The 17,451-nt window shown below is 37.5% G+C and overlaps 1 pseudogene; it reads right to left on the reverse strand.

The window, feature by feature from the left end:
* Positions 1-12,566: 12,566 nt before the first annotated feature.
* On the reverse strand, positions 12,567-12,878 carry LOC136143018 (protein S100-A11 pseudogene; annotated as a pseudogene).
* Between the last annotated feature and the right edge of the window lie 4,573 nt (positions 12,879-17,451).

Consider the following 17,451-nt stretch of genomic DNA (forward strand, 5'->3'; position numbering starts at 1 on the left):
TAGTGTATTGTTTAGCCTCCATGTGTTTGTATTTTTTACAGATCTTTTCCTGTACTAGATATCTAGTCTCATAGCATTGTGGTTGGAAAAGAGACTGGATACAATTTCAATTTTCTTAAATTTACCAAGGCTTGATTTGTGACCCGAGATATGATCTATCCTGGAGAATCTTCCATGAGCACTTGAGAAAAATGTGTATTCTGTAGTTTTTGGATTGAGTGTCCTATAAATATCAATTAAGTACATCTTTTTTAACGTACCATTTAAAGCTTGTGTTTCCTTATTTATTTTCATTTTGGATGATCTGTCCATGGGTGAAAGTGGGGTGTTAAATTCCCCTACTATGAATGTGTTACTGTTGACTTCCCCTTTTATGGCTGTTAGTTTTTACCTTATGTTTTGAGGTGGTTCTGTGTTGGGTGCATAAATATTTACAATTTTTATATCTTCTTCTTGGATCGATCTCTTGATCACTATGTAGTGTCCTTACTTGTCTCTTCTAATAGTCTTTATTTTAAAGTCTATTATGTCCGATATGAGATTTGCTACCCCAGGTCTCTTTTGGTTTACATTTGCACGGAAATCTTTTTCAATCCCCTCACTTTGAGTCTGTATGTGTCTCTAGGTCTGCAGTGGGTCTCTTGTAGACAGCATATATATGGGTCTTGTTTTTGTATCCATTCAGCCAGTCTGTATCTTTTGGTGGGAGCATTTAATCCATTTACATTTAAGGTAATTTTAAATATGTATGTTCCTATTCCCATTTTCTTATTTGTCTTGGGTTTGTTATTGTAGGTCCTTTCCTTCTCTTGTGTTTCTTGCCTAGAGAAGATCCTTTAGCATTTGTCGTAAATCTGGTTTGGTGGTGCTGAACTCTCTCAACTTTTGTTTGTCCGTAAAGGCTTTAATTTCTCCTTCAAATCTGAATCAGATCCTTGCTGGGTAGAATAATCTTAGTTGTAGGTTTTTCTCCTTCATCACTTTAAATATATCTTGCCAGTCCCGTCTGGATTGAAGAGTTTGTGCTGAAACATCAGTTGTTAACCTTATGGGGATTCCCTTGTGTGTTATTTGTTGTTTACCCCTTGCTGCTTTTTTAAAATTAATTCATTTTTTAACATCTTTATTGAAGTATAATTGCTTTACAATGGTGTGTTTGTTTGGTTTTATAACAAAGTGGATCAGTTATACATATACATATATTCCCATATTTCCTCCCTCCTGCGTCTCCCTCCCTCGCACCCTCCCTATCTAACCCCTCCAGGTAGTCACAAAGCACTGAGCTGATCTCCCTGTGCTATGCGGCTGCTTCCAAGTAAATATCTAACTTACGTTTGGTAGTGTATCTATGTCCATGCGTCCCTCTTGCTTTGTAGAACCTTCCCCTTCCCCCTCACCATATACTCAAGTCCATTCTCTAGTAGGTCTGTTTCTTTATTCTTGTCTCACCCTTAGGTTCTTCATGACATTTTTTCCCCTAAATTCCATATATATGTTTTAGCATATGGTATTTGTTTTTCTCTTTCTGACTTACTTCACTCTGTATGACAGACTCTAGGTCAATACCCCTCATTACAAATAGCTCAATTTCATTTTATTTTAAGGCTGAGTAAAATTCCATTGTATATATGTGCCACATCTTCTTTATCCATTCATCCAATGATAGACGCTTAGGTTGTTTACATCTCCAGGCTATTGTATACAGAGCTACAATGAACATTTTCGTACATGACTCTTTTTGAATTTTGGTTTTCTCAGGTTATTAGCCCAGTAGTGGGATTGCTGGGTCATATGGTATTTCTCTTTGTAGTTTTTTAAGGAACCTCCATACTGTTCTTCTTAGTGACCATACCAATTCACATCTACACCAGCAGTGCAAGAGTGTTCCCCTTTCTCCACACCCTCTCCAGAATTTATTGTTTCTAGATGTATTGATGATGGCCATTCTGACTGGTGTGAGATGATATCTCATTGTAGTTTTGATTTGCATTTATCTAATGATTAATGATGTTGAGCATTCTTTCATGTGTTTGTTGGCAGTCTGTATATCTTCTCTGGTGAAATGTCTATTTAGGTCTTCTGCCCATTTCTGGATTGGGTTGTTTGTTTTTTTGTTATTGAGCTGCATGAGCTGCTTATGAATTTTGGTGATTAATCCTTTGTCAGTTGCTTCATTTGCAAATATTTTCTCCCATTCTGAGGTTGTATTTTCATCTTTTTCATGGTTTCCCTTGCTGTGCAAAAGCTTTGATGTTTCATTAGGTCCCTTTTGTTTATTTTTGTTTTTATTTCCATTTGTCTAGGAGGTGGGTCAAAAAGGATCTTGCTTTGATTTATGTCATAATGAGTTTTGCCTATGTTTTCCTCTAAGAGTTTGAAAGTTTCTTGCCTTAAATTTAGGGTTTTATTCATTTTGACCTTATTTTTGTGTCTGGTGTTAGGGAGTGATCTAATCTCATACTTTTACATTTACCTGTCCAGTTTTCCCAGCACCACTTATTGAAGATGCTGTCCTTTCTGCTGTGTACCTTTCTGCCTCCTTAACCAAAGATAAGGTGACCATATGTTCGTGGGTTTATCTCTGGGCTTTCTATCCTCTTCCATTAGTCTATCTTTCTGTTTTTGTGCCATACTGTCTTGATTACTGTAGCTTTGTAGTGTAGTCTGAAGACAGTGAGCCTGATTCTTCCAGCTCCGTTTGTTGTTCTCAAGACTACTTTGGCTATCTGGGGTCTTTTTTTTTCCATACAAACTGTGAAATTTTTGTTCCGGTTTAGTGAAAAATGCCAGTGGTATTTTGATAGGGATTGCATTGAATCTGTAGATTGCTTTGGGTAGTAGATTCATTTTCAAAGTATTGATTCTTCCAATCCAAGAACATGGTATATCTCTCCATCTATTTGTATCATCTTTAATTTCATTCATCAGTGTCTTATCATTTTCTGCAAACAGGTCTTTTCTCTCCTTAGGTAAGTTTATTCAAGATATTTTATTCTTTTTGTTGCAATGGTAAATGGGAGTGTTTTCTTGAATTCACTTCCAGATTTTTCATCATTAGTGTATAGCAGTGTCAGAGATTTCTGTGCATTAATTTTGTATCCTGCTCCATTACCAAATTCATTGATTAGCTCTAGAAGTTTTCTGGTAGTATCTTTAGGATTCTCTATGTATGGTATCATGTCATCTGCAAACAGTGACAGCTTTACTTTTTCTTTTCCGATTTGGATTCCTTTTATTTCACTTTCTTCTCTGATTGCTGTGGGTATAACTTCGAAAACTCTGTTGAATAAGAGTTGTGAGAGTGGGCAACCTTGTCTTATTCCTGATCTTCGTGGAAATGCTTTCAGTTTTTCACCATTGAGGACAATGTTGGCTGTGGGTTTGTCATATATTGTCTTTATTATGTTGTGGAAAGTTCGCTCTATGCTTATTTTCTGCAGGGTTTTTATCATAAATGGGTGTTGAATTTTGTCCAAAGCTTTCTCTGCATTTATTGAGATGATCATATGGTTTTCCTCCTTCAATTTGTTAATATGGTGTATCACGTTGTTTGATTTGTGTAAATTGAAGAGGCTTGCATTCCTGGAATATGCTCCACTTGATCATGGTGTAGGATCCTTTCAATGTGCTGTTGGATTCTGTTTGCTAGTATTTTCTTGAGGATTTTTGCATCTATGTTCATGAGTGATATTGGCCTGTAGTTTTCTTTCTTTGTGACATCCTTGTCTGGTTTTGGTATCAAGGTGATGGTGGCCTCATAGAATGAGTTTGGGAGTGTTCCTTCCTTTGCCATATTTAGGAAGAGTTTGAGAAGGATAGTTGTTAGCTCTTCTCTAAATGTTTGATAGAGTTCGCCTGGGAAGCCATCTGGTCCTGGGATTTTGTTTATTGGAAGATTTTTAATCACAATTTCAATTTCAGTGCTTGTGTTTGGTCTGCTCATATTTTCTCTTTCTTCCTGATTCAGTCTTGTCCGGTTGTGCATTTCTAAGAATTTGGCCATTTCTTCCCGGTTGTCCATTTTATTGGCATAGGGTTGCTTGTAGTAATCTCTCATGATCTTTTGTTTTTCTGCAGTGTCAGTTGTTACTTCTCCTTTTTCATTTCTAATTCTATTGATTTAAGTGTTCTCCTTATTTTTCTTGATGAGTCTGGCTAATGGTTTATCAATTTTGTTTATCTTCTCAGTGAACTAGCTTTTAGTTTTATTGATCTTAGCTATCGTTTCCTTCATTTCTTTTTCATTTATTTCTGATCTGATTTTTATGATTTCTTTCCTTCTGCTAACTTTGGGTTTTTTTTGTTCTTTCTCTAATTGCTTTAGGTGCAAGGTTAGGTTGTTTATTTGAGATGTTCCCTGTTTCTTAAGGTAGCATTGTATTGCTACAAACGTCCCTCTTAGAACTGCATTTGCTTTATCCCATAGATTTTGGGTCGTTGTGTATACATTGTCATTTGTTTCTAGGTATTTTTAAATATCCTCTTTGATTTCTTCAGTGATCACTTCGTTATTAAGTAGTATATTGTTTAGCCTCAATGTGTTTGTATTTTTTAGAAATTTTTTCCTGTAATTCTTTTCTAGTCTCATAGCATTGTGGTCAGAAATGATACTTGATACTGTTTCAATTTTCTTAAATTTACCAAGGCTTGATTTGTCACCCATGATATCATCTCTCCTGGAGAGTGTTCCATGAGCACTTGAGATAAATGTGTATTCTCTGGTTTTTGGATGGAATGTCCTATAAATACCAATTAAGTCCATCTTGTTTTATGTATCATATAAAGCTTGTGTTTCCTTATTTATTTTCATTTTGGATGATCTGTCCATTGGTGAAAGAGTGTTGTTAAAGTCCCCTACTATGAATGTGTTACTGTCGATTTCACCTTTCATGGCTGTTAGTATTTGCCTTATATATTGAGGTGCTTCTATGTTGAGTGCATAAATATTTACAATTGTTATATCTTATTCTTGGATCGATCCCTTGATCATTATGTAGTGTCCTTCTTTGTCTCTTCTAATAGTCTTTATTTAAAGTCTATTTTGTCTCATATGAGAATTGCTACTCCAGCTTTCTTTCGGTTTCCATTTGCGTGAAGTATGTTTTTCCATCCCCTTACTTTCAGCCTGTTTGTGTCTCTAGGTCTGAAGTGGGTCTCTTGTAGATAGCATATATATGGGTCTTGTTTTTGTATCCAATCAGCCAGTCTGTGTCTTTTGCTGGGAGCATTTAGTCCACTTACATTTAAGGTAATTATCATTATGTAATTTCCTTTTCCCATTTTCTGAATTGTTTTGGGTTCATTATTGTAGCTGTTTTCCTTCTGTTGTGTTTCTTGCCTAGAGTAGTTCCTTTAGCAGTTGTTGTAAAGCTGGTTTGGTGGTGATGAGCTCTCTCAGCTTTTGCTTGCCTATAAAGTTTTTAATTTCTCCATCAATTCTGAATGAGGTCCTTGCTGGGTAGAGTTATCTTGGTGGTAGGTTTTTCTCCTTCATTGCTTTAAATATGTCCTGCCAGTCCCTTCTGGCTTGCAGAGTTTCTGCTGAAAGATCAGCTGTTAACCTTATGGGGATTCCCTTGTGTGTTATTTGTTGTTTTTTCCTTGCTGCTTTTAATATGTTTTCTTTGTTTTTAATTTTTGACAGTTTGATTAATATGTGTCTTGGCGTGTTTCTCCATGGGTTTAACCTGTATGGGACTCTCTGTGCTTCCTGGACTTGATTAACTATTTCCTTTCCCATATTAGGGAAGATTTCAACTATAATCTCTTCAAATATTTTCTCAGTCCCTTTCTTTTTCTCTTCTTCTGGAACCCTATAATTTGAATGTTGGTGCAATTAATGTTTTCCCAGAGGTCTCTGAGACTGTCCTCAGTTCTTTTCAACCTTTTATCTTTATTCTGCTCTGTAGTAGTTATTCCCAATATTTTATCTTCCAGGTCACTTATCCTTTCTTCTGCCTCATTTATTCTGCTATTGATCCCTTCTAGTGTATTTTTAATCTCATTTATTGTGTTGTTCTTTGTTGCTTGTTTCATCTTTTGTTCTTCTTGGTCCTTGTTAAATGTTTCCTGCATTTTCTCTATTTTATTTCCAAGATTTTGGATCATCTTTACTATCATTATTCTGAATTCTTTTTCAGGTAGACTGCCTATTTCCTCTCCATTTGTTAGGTTTGGTGGGTTTTTATCTTGCTCCTTCCTCTGTTGTGTGTTTTTTTGCCTTCTCATTTTGCTTATCTTACTGTGTTTGCATCTCCTTTTTGACGGCTGCAGGTTTGTAGTTCCCATTGTTTTTGGTGTATGTCCCCAGTGGCTAAAGTTGGTTCAGTGGGTTGTGTAGACTTCCTGGTGGAGGGGACTATTGTCTGTGTTCTGGTGGATGGGGCTGGATTTTGTGTTTCTGGTGGGCAGGTCCACGTCTGGTGGTGTGTTTTGGTGTGTCTGTGGACTTTTTATGATTTTAGGCAGCCTCTCTGCTAATGGGTGGCGTTGTGTTCCTGTCTTGCTAGCTGTTTAGCGTAGGGTCTCCAGCACTGTAGCTTGCTGGTCATTGAGTGAAGCTGGGTGTTGGTGTTGAGATTGAGATCTTTGGGAGATTTTCACCGTTTGATATTGCGTGGAGCTGGGATGTCTATTGTGGACCAGTGTCCTGATGTTGGTCTCCCACCTCAGAAGCACAGCCCTGACTGCTGGCTGCAGCACCAAGAGCCTTTCATCCACACGGGTCAGAATGAAAGGGAGAAAATGTAGAAAGAAAGAAAGAAGGAGGATAAAATAAAATATAATAAGGTTATTAAAATAAAAAAATAATTATTACGAATAATATTTTTTTGAAAAGTAAAAAAAAAAAAAAAAACGGACAGATGGAACTCTAGGACAAACGGTGAAAGCAAAGCTATATAGACAAAATCTCACACAGAAGCATACAGATACACACTCACAAAAAGAGGAAAAGGGGAAAATATAATAAATCTTGCTCTCACAGTCCGCCTCCTCAATTTGGGATGATTCGTTGTCTATTCAGGTATTCCACACATGCAGTGTACATCAAGTCGATTGTGGATATTTAATCCGCTGCTCCTGAGGTTGCTGGGAGAGATTTCCCTTTCTCTTCTTTGTTCTCACAGCTCCCGTGTTTCAGCTTTGGATTTGCTCCCACCTCTGCATGTAGGTCGCCGGAGGGTGTCTGTTCTTCACTTAGACAGGACGGTGTTAAAGGAGCTGTTGATTCGGGGGCTCCGGCTCACTCAGGCTGGGGGGAGGGAGGGGTACGGAGTGCAGGGTGAGCCTGCCGTGGCAGAGGTCAGCGTGAGGTTGCATCAGCCTGAGGCCCCCCCTGTGTTCTCTGGGGAAATTGTCCCTTGATCCTGAGACCCTGGCAGTGGCGGGATGCACAGATTCCCCAGAAGGGCCTTGTGGAGAGTGACCTGTGCTCACACACAGGCTTCTTGGTGGTGGCAGCAGCAGCCTGTGCGTCTCATGCTCAACTCCATCGTCCCCACTATTATCCGTGGCTCACGTCCGTCTCTGGTGCTCCTTTAAACAGCACTCCCCCACCTCTTGCACCAGGAAACAAAGAGGGAAGAAAAAGTCTCTTGCCTCTTCGGTAGGTCCAGACTTTTCCCCAGACTCCTTCCCGGCTAGCCGTGGTGCACTGACCCCTTCAGGCTGTGTTCACGCCACCAGTCCTCTCCCTGCACTCCGACTGAAGCCCGATCCTCAGCTCCCAGCACCCCCCCACCGCCCCGGCGGGTGAACAGACAAGCCTCTCGGCTTGGCGAGAGCTGGTCGGCACCGATCCTCTGTGCGGGAATCTCTCCCCTTTGCCCTCCGCACCCCTGTTGCTGTGCTCTCTTCCGCGGCTCCAAAGCTCCCCCCCTCAGCCACCTGCAGTCTCCGCCCATGAAGGGGATTCCTAGTGTGTGGAAACCTTTCCTCCTTCACTGCTCCATCCCAGTGGTGCAGGTCCCGTCCCTATTCTTTTGTCTCTGTTTATTCTTTTTTCTTTTGCCCTACCCAGGTACGTGGGGAGTTTCTTGCCTTTTGGGAGGTCTTAGGTCTTCTGCCAGCGTTCAGTAGGTGTTCTGTAGGAGTTGTTCCACGTGTAGTTGTATTTCTGATGTATCTGTGGGGAGGAGGGTGATTTCCGTGTCTTTGTCTTCCGCCATCATCCCCCTCTCTCCTAAGTATTCTTTATAAATTCTGTATGAGTAACCCCTATCAGATATATTATTTGAAAATATTTTCTCCCATTCAGTGGATTGTCTTTTCAGTTATTCTTCAAAAATTGAAGTTTAATTGATTTACAATATTATATTAGTTTCAGGTGTACAACATAATGAATCAATATAAATATATATTTTTTGCAGTATGTGGGCCTCTCACTGTTGTGGCCTCTCCTGTTGTGGAGCACAGGCTCCGGACACGCAGGCTCAGCAGCCATGCCTCATGAATCCTGCTGCTCTGCGGCATGCGGGGTCTTCTTGGTCTGGAGCATGAACATGTGTCCCCTGCATCGGCAGGTGGACTCTCAACCACTGCGCCACCAGGGAAGCCCTGAATTAATATTTTTATACACTGTATTGCATTAGAGATATCACAAGGTAATGGCTGTATATCCCTGTGTTGTACAATATATCCCGTTGCTTATTTATTTTATACATAGTAGTTAGTATCTCAACTCCCTACCCTTATCTTGCCACTCCCATTTTCCTTCTCCCCATTGGTAGCCACAACTTTGTTCTCTGTATCTGTACGTCTGTTTCTGTTTTGTTATATTCATTTTTTTTATGTTTTAGATTCCATATACAAGTGATAACATAGAGTATTTGTGTTTGACTTATTTCACAAAGCATAATAACCTCTAGATCCATACAAGTTGCTGCAAATCGCACAAATAGCAGAATTTTATTCTTTTTAATGACTGAGTAATGTTCCCATGTGTGTGTGTGTGTATACACACCACACACACACACATATATATACACACACACCACATCTTTTTTTATGGTTAGGTGTAGTTACTATTGTTTTTTTTGTGTGTGTGTGATAGGCGGGCTTCTCACTTCTCTGGCCTCTCCTGCTGCCGAGCACAGGCTCCAGACATGCAGGCTCAGTGGCCATGGCTCACGGGCCCAGTTGCTCCATGACATGTGGGATCTTCCCAGACCGGGACATGCACCCATGTCCCCTGCATCGGCAGGCAGGCTCTCAACCACTGTGCCACCAGGGAAGCCCAGGTGTGGTTATTTTTAATTATTTTTAACAATTTTTTTATTGAAATACAGTTAATTCACAATAGGGTGCTACTTTCAAGTCACAGCAAGGTGACCCAGTCAAACACACAGGTGCATAAATATGTACACTCTTTTTTCACATTCTCCTCCATTACAGGATACCATAAGACCTTGAGTATAGTTCCCTATGCTATACAGTAGGTCCTTGTTGGTTGTCTGTTTTATATACAGTATTGCATATATTTTAATCCCAAACTCCTAATTTATCCCTTCCCCCTTCCTTTGGTAACCATAAGTTCGTTTTCCATGTCTGTGGGTCTATTTCTGTTTTGCAAATAAGCTCATTTGCATACTTATTTTAGATTCCACATATCAAGGATATCATATGATATCTTTGTCTGGTTTACTTCACTTAGTGTGATAATCTCTAGGTCCATGCATGTTGCTGCAAATGGCATTATTTCATTTTTAATGGCTGAGTAATATTCCATTGTATATATGTACAACATCTTCTTTACTCATTCATCTGTCGGTGGACATTTGTTTGCTTCCATGTCTTGGCTATTGGAAACAGTGCTGCAATGAATATTGGGGTGCATGTGTCTTTTCGAACCATGTTTTTCTCTGTATATATGCCCAGGAGTAGGATTGCTGGATCATATGTTAGCTCTATTTTTAGTTTCTTAAGGAAACTCCTACTGTTCTCCATAGAGGCTGTACCAATTTGCATTCCAACCAATGGTGCAGAAGGGTTCCCTTTCCTCCACACCCTCTCCAACATTTATCATTTGTAGACTTTTTCATGACGGCCATTCTGATTGGTGTAAGGAGATATATCATTGTAGTTTTGATTTGCATTTCTCTAATAATAAGTGATGTAGAGCATCTTTTCATGTGCCTCTTGGCCATCTGTATGTCTTCTTTGGAGAAATACCCATTTAGGTATTCTGCCCATTATTTGATTGGGGTATTTGGATATTAGGCTGCATATGCTTTTTGTAAATTTTGGAGATTAATCCCTTGTGGGTTGCATCATTTTCAAATATTCTCTCCCATTCTGTGGATTGTCTTTTCATTTTGTTTATGGTTTACTTTGCTGTATAAAAGCTTTTAAGGTTGATTAAGTCCCATTTGTTTATTTTGTTTTTATTTCCATTACTCTAGGAGTTGGATCAAAAAATATATTGCTGTGGTTTATGTCAAAGAGTGTTCTACCTATATTTTCCTCTAATCGTTTATAGTATCTTGCCTTACATTTAGGTCTTTAATCCATTTGAGTTAGTTTTGTATGGCATTAAATGTTTTAATTTCACGTTTTTACATGTAGCCGTAAAGTTTTTCCAGAACCACTTATTGAAGAGACTTTTTTTTCTGCATTGCATATACTTGCCTCCTTTGTCAAAGATAAGTTGACCACAAGTGTGACCATAGGTGTGTACATATATCTCTGGGTTTTCTATCCTGTTCCATTGATCTATATTTCTGTTTTTGTGCCAGTACCATATTGTCTTGATTACTGTAGATTTGTAGTATAGTCTGATTCCTCCAGGTCCATTTTTGTTTCCTTTTTTTTTTTTTTTTTCCATTTTTGTTTCTTAAGCTTGCTTTGGCTATTTGGGGTGTTTTGTATCTGCATACAAATTTTAAGATTTTTTTTTAGTTCTGTGAAAAATGCCATTGATAATTTGATAAGATTTGCATTGAATCTGTAGATTGCTTTTGGTAGTATTGTCATTTTGACATATTGATTCTTCCAATCCAAGAACATGGTATATCTTTCTGTTTGTGTCATCTTCAATTTCTTTCATCAGTATTTTATAGTTTTTGGAGAACAGGTCTTTTGCCTCCTTAGGTAGGTTTATTTCTAGGTATTTTATTCTTTTTGATCCAGTGGTAAACGGGAGGGTTTCTTTAATTTCTCTTTCTGATCTTTTGTTGTTAGTGTATAGAAATGCATAGGTTTCTGTATATTAATTTTGTATCCTGCAACTTTACCAAATTCATTGATGAGCTCTAGTATTTTTCTGGTAGTATCTTTAGGATTTTCTATGTATAGTATCATGTCATCTGCAAACAGTGAGAGCTTTACTTCTTTTCCAATTTGGATTGTCTTTATTTCTTTTTCTTCTCTGATTCCTGTGGCTAGGGTTTCCAAAACTATGTTGAATAAAACTGGCGAGAGTGGACATCTTTGTCTTTTTCCTGATCTTAGAGGAAATGCTTCCAGCTTTTCACTGTTGAGTATGATGCTAGCTGTAGGTTTGTCATATATGGCCTTTATTCTGTTGAGTTATGTTCTCTGTATGCCCACTTTCTGGAGAGTTGTTATCATAAATGGGTTGTTGAAATCTGTCAAAAGCTTTTCTCTGCATCTATTGAGATGATTATATGCTTTTTATTCTTCAATTTGTTGATGTAGTGTATCACACGGATTGAGTTGCAGATATTGAAAAATCCTTGTACCACTGGGATAAATCCCACTTGATCATGGTGTATGATCCTTTGATTGTAATGATAGATTCGGTTTGCTAGTATTCTGTTGAAGATCCTGCATCTATGGTCACCTGTTATATTGGCATGACATTTTCTTTTTTTGTGATATCTTTTTCTGGTTTTGGTATCAGGGTGATTGTGGTCGCATAGAATAAGATTGGGAGTGTTCCTTCCTCTGCAATATGTTTGGAATAGTTTCAGAAGGATAGTTGTTAACTCATCTCTCAATGTTTGATAGAATTCACCTGTGAAGCCAACAGGTCCTGGACTTTTGTTTTTTGGAAGTTTTTATTTCTTAATTTTATTTATTTATTTATTTATTGCACTCATAGTTCTTTATTTGTTGATTCATTTATTGTTCCCCCCCATTAGAAGGTAACCTCAGTGAAGGCAGGATGTTGTCTGTCTTGCTGACTGTATTTTCAAAGCCTATGACAGTGCCTGTAGTAGGGGTGTATAGGCGTTTAATGAGTGAACAATAAGTGGGGTCTCTCTATCAGTCTGAATAATTTAGATGATTATGTTGGTATCATTAGTCATGATTATGTATACACCCAAGATACATTTTTACTATTTACTTTGCAACTTCTGGTAACAGTTTCCATCAATCTAATTTATATTCCTCCCAATCATCTCCCTTCCTTGCACAAATTTACTGACTCTACAGTGTGTGCGTCAAAAAACAATATTGTTTTATTACTACCAGCAGGAGTGGCCTGCATGGGGCGGTGGGTGCACTGGGCTCAGGGTATGTGTGGTCTATGAGGGGTAGATGATAATTGGGAGGCTGAAGAAAAGGGAATGGAGCTGGAGGCCAGGCCCAAAGGCTCCTCCGATTTACTTCTGGGAAGAGCTAGACTTAATAAAGGAGTCATGGCAAGCTAGAGCGAGGCCGCCAATAAGATTAAGAAATTCTTGGAAATCTAGCTGTACATCAGAGTCGAGGTCCAGCTTCTTCATCATGTGGTCAAGGACACCAGGGTCCTTCTTGTTCTTTGTGAAGGCACCCAGCTCTGTATTCATGAAGATAAGTAACTCGGCCTTGGAGAGTTTGCTGTTGTTACCGTCCCTTCCAGCATGCTTTTGGAAAAGAGCAATCAGAGACTCGATGCAGCGTTCAGTCTCTGTAGGGCTGGATATTTTTGCCATGTTTGGAGAGGAGCAAAGCACAGGGCTGCAAGCGAGGGGCAGCGAGGTGAGCACTCTTGGAAGTTTTTCAATCCCAGTTTCAATTTTAGTGCTTGTGATTGGTCTGTTTTTATTTTTTTCCTGGTTCAGTCTTGGGAGATTGTACATTTCTAAGAGTTTGTCTGTTTATCTAGGTTGTCCATTTTATTGGCCTACATTTGCCTGTAGCAGTCTTTAACAATCCTTTGGATTTTTGTGGTGTCCCTTGTAAGTTCTCCTTTTTCATTTCTAATTTTATTGATTTGAACCCTCTCCCTTTTTTTCTTGTGGAGTCTGACTAAAGCTTTGTCAGTTTTATTTATCTTTTCAAAGAACCATCTTTTAGTTTCATTATCTTTGCTATTGTTTTCTTCATCTCTATTTTATTTCTGCTCTAATCTTTATGATTTCTTTCCTTCTACTAACTTTGTGAGGAATTTTTTTTTCTTTCTCTAATTGCTTTAGGTGTAAGGTTAGGCTGTTCATTTGAGATTTTGGATGTAGGGTATCTTTTTTGGTAGGGTCTAGCATTTTCCTGTAGATAGTAGTTCAGTAGTTAGTTGTGATTGTGGTGTTTCTTTAAGGGTTGAGCCCATGTCCTTCTACTCTGCCATCCTCTCTCCACCAGTGATCTCATGTTATTTTGATTATTGTAGCTTTGTAGTATAGTCTGAAGTCAGCAAGGGTGAGTATTTCTTGCTTTGTTCTTTTTTCTCAAGATTGCTTTGATAATTCAGGTCTATTGTGATTCCATATAAATTTTAGGATTATTTGTTCTACTTCTCTAAAAAGTGACATAGGTATTTTGAAAGGGATTGCATTAAATCTGCAGATTGCCCTATGTATTATGGATATTTTAACAATATAATTTCCTCATATCCATGACTAAGGGATATCTTTACATTTCTTTGTGTCAGCTTTAATTTCCTTCATCAATATTTTAAACTTTTTCACAGTATAAGTCTTTCACTCTCTTGGGTGTGCTTAATCCTAAGTTTATCAATGTTATTTTAAAAGGGACTTTTTTCTTGCTTTCTTTCTCTTTGTGATAGTTCATTATTAGTGTATAGAAAAACAACAGATATATGTATATCAATCCTGTATCCTGTAACTTTAGGGAATTCATTTATTAGTTTTGTTTGTATGTGGAGACTTTATCCACATATAGTATCATGTGATATGCAAATAGTGAGTTTTACTTTTTCCCTTACAATTTGGATGCTTTCATTTCTTTTACTTCTCTGATTGCTGTGGCTAGGCCTTCCACTGTAATGTTAAATATAAATGGTGAGAGAGGGCATCCTTCTCTTATTGCTGATTTTATAGGAAAGTCTTCCATCTCTTCACTCTTGAGTATGATGTTAGCTGTGGGTTAGTCATAAATGACCTTTATTATGTTGAGGTATGTTCCCTGTACAACAAATTTCATGAGCATTTTTATGATGGATAGATGTTCAATTTTGTCAAATGCCTTTTTTGCATTGATTGAGTTTATCATGTTATTTTTATCCTTCTTTTTTTAATGTGTTGTTTCTCACTGATTGATTTGTGGCTATTGAACCATCTTACATCCCTGGAATAAATCCCACTTGATCATAGTGTATGACCCGTTTTTTATATTGTTGAATTCGGTTTGCTAATATTTCGTCAAGGAGTTTTGCATCTCTATCCATCAGAAATATTGCACTGTAAGTTTATTTTTTTGTAGTATCTTTTTATCTGGTTTTGGTATGAGGGTAATATTGGCCTCGTAGAATGAAGTTGGGAGTGTTCAATCCTCTTCAACTTTTTGGAATATTTTGAGAAAGATACATATTAGGTTTTCTGTATATATTTGCTAGACCTCCCCTGTGAAATGGACTGGTCCTGGGTTTTGTTTGTTGGGAGTTTTTTAAAATTACAAATTCAATTTCACTACTAGTGATTTGTCTCTTTAGATTATCTATTTCTTCCTGATTCAGTCTTAGAAGTTTGTATCTTTCTGGGCATTTACCCATTTCTTCTAGATTGTCCTGTTCGTTGGTATATAACTGTACAATTCTCCTATGATTTTCTGTATCTCTGTAATATCTGTTCTTATTTCTCCTCTTTTATTTCTATTCTGTTTATATGGGCTCTCTCTTTTTTCCTAAAGAGCTTGGCTAATAATTTAAAAAGATACAGGCATCCCAATATTCATTTTATTTCTGCTCTAATCTTTATGATTTCTTTCCTTCTACTAACTTTGTGAGGAATTTTTTTTTTCTTTCTCTAATTGCTTTAGGTGTAAGGTTAGGCTGTTCATTTGAGATTTTGGATGTAGGGTATCTTTTTTGGTAGGGTCTAGCATTTTCCTGTAGATAGTAGTTCAGTAGTTAGTTGTGACTTATGGTTACCAAATGGAAAGGGGGGAGGGAAAAATTAGGAGTTAGTGATTAACGTATACACACTACTATATATAAAATATATGACCAACAAGGACCTACCCTACAGCACAGGTAACTATTTCATGTTTTGTAATAACCTACAAGGGAAAAGAATCTGAAAAAGAATATATATACATAACAGAATCACTTTGCTTTATCATAAAACAATATTGTAAATCAACTATACTTCAATTAAAAAAACAGCTCTTGGTTTCCCTGATTTTTCTATTGTTTTTTGATTTCTGTATTGTTTAATTCCTCTCTGATTTTTTTATACCTATTTATAATTTTATTTACATAGCAACCTGTTCATCATTATAACTGATGTAAAAATGCAATATTTAAAATCAAATGGGCCATAATCTCACTACCTACATATAACTACTTTTATTTTTTTAATTTTTAAATTATTATTTTTTAACATCTTTATTGGAGTATAATTGCTTTACAATGGTGTGTTAGTTTCTGCTTTATAACAAAGTGAATCAGTTATACATAAACATATGTCCCCATATCGCTTCCCTCTTGCATTTCCCTCCCTCCCACCCTCCCTATCCCACCCATCTAGGTGGTCACAAAGCACGGAGATGATCTCTCTGTGCTATGCGGCTGCTTCCCACTAGTTAACTATTTTAAGTTTGGTAGTGTATATATGTCCATACCACTGTCTCACTTTGTCCCAGCTTACACTTCCCCCTACCCATATCCTTAAGTCCATTCCCTAGTAGGTCTGCAGCTTTATTCCCGTGTTGTCCCTAGGTTCTTCATGACCATTTTTCCCCTTAGATTCCATATATATGTGTTAGCATATGGTATTTATTTTTCTCCTTCTGAATTATTTCACTCTGTATGACAGTCTCTAGGTCCATCCACCTCACTACAAATAACTCAGTTTCATTCTTTTTTATGGCTGAGTAATATTCCATTGTATATATGTGCCACATCTTCTTTATTCAGTCATCTGTTGATGGACACTTAAGTTGCTTCCATTTTCTGGCTATTGTAAATATAGCTGCAATGAACATTTTGATACATGACTCTTTTTGAATTATGGTTTTCTCAGGTTATATGCCCAGTAGTGGGATTGCTGGGTCATATGGTAGTTCTATTTTTAGTTTTTTAAGGAACCTCCACACTATTCTCCATAGTGGCTGTATCAATTTACATTCCCACTAACAGTGCAAGAGGGTTCCCTTTTCTCCACACCCTCTCCAGCATTTATTATTTCTAGATTTTTGGATGATGACCTTTCTGACCAGTGTGAGATAATATCTCATTGTAGTATTGATTTGCATTTCTCTAATGATTAATGATGCTGAGCATTCTTTCATGTGTTTCTTGGCAATCTGTATATCTTCTTTAGAGAAATGTCTAGTTAGTTCTTCTGCCCATTTTTGGATTAGGGTTTTTTTTTTTTAAATGTTGAGCTGCATGAGTTGCTTGTATGTTTTGGAGATTAATCCTTTGTCAGTTGCTTCATTGGCAAATATTTCTCTGATCCTGAGTGTTGTCTTTTCATCTTGTTTATGGTTTCCTTTGCTGTGCAAAAGCTTTTAAGTTTCATTAGGTCCCATTTATATATTTTTGTTTTAATTTACATTTCACTAGGAGGTGGGTAAAAAAGTATCTTGTTGTGATTTATGTCAGAGTGTTCTGCTTATGTTTTCCTTTAACAGTTCGATGGTGTCTGGCCTTACATTTAGGTCTTTAATTGATTTTCAGTTTATTTTTGTGTACGGTGTTAGGGAGTGTGTTAATTTCATTCTTTTACATGTAGCTGTCCAGTTTTCCAAGCACCACTTATTGAAGAGACTGTCTTTTCTCCACTGTATATTATTGCCTACATTATCAAAGATAAGGTGACCATATGTGCGTGGGTTTATCTCTGGGCTTTCTATCCTGTTCCATTGATCTATATTTCTGTTTTTGTGCCAGTACCATACTGCCTTGATTAATGTAGCTTTGTAGTATAGTCTGAAGTCAGGGAGCCTGATTCATCCAGCTCCGTTTTTGTTTCTCAAGATTGCTTTGGCTATTCGGGGTCTTTTGTATTTCCATACAAATTGTGAACATTTTTGATCTAGTTCTGTGAAAAATACCAGTGGTAGATTGATAGGGATTGCTTTGAATCTGTAGATTGCTCTGGGTAA

This window comes from Phocoena phocoena, chromosome X (genome assembly GCF_963924675.1).
Source record: "Phocoena phocoena chromosome X, mPhoPho1.1, whole genome shotgun sequence".
Lineage (NCBI taxonomy): Eukaryota > Metazoa > Chordata > Mammalia > Artiodactyla > Phocoenidae > Phocoena > Phocoena phocoena.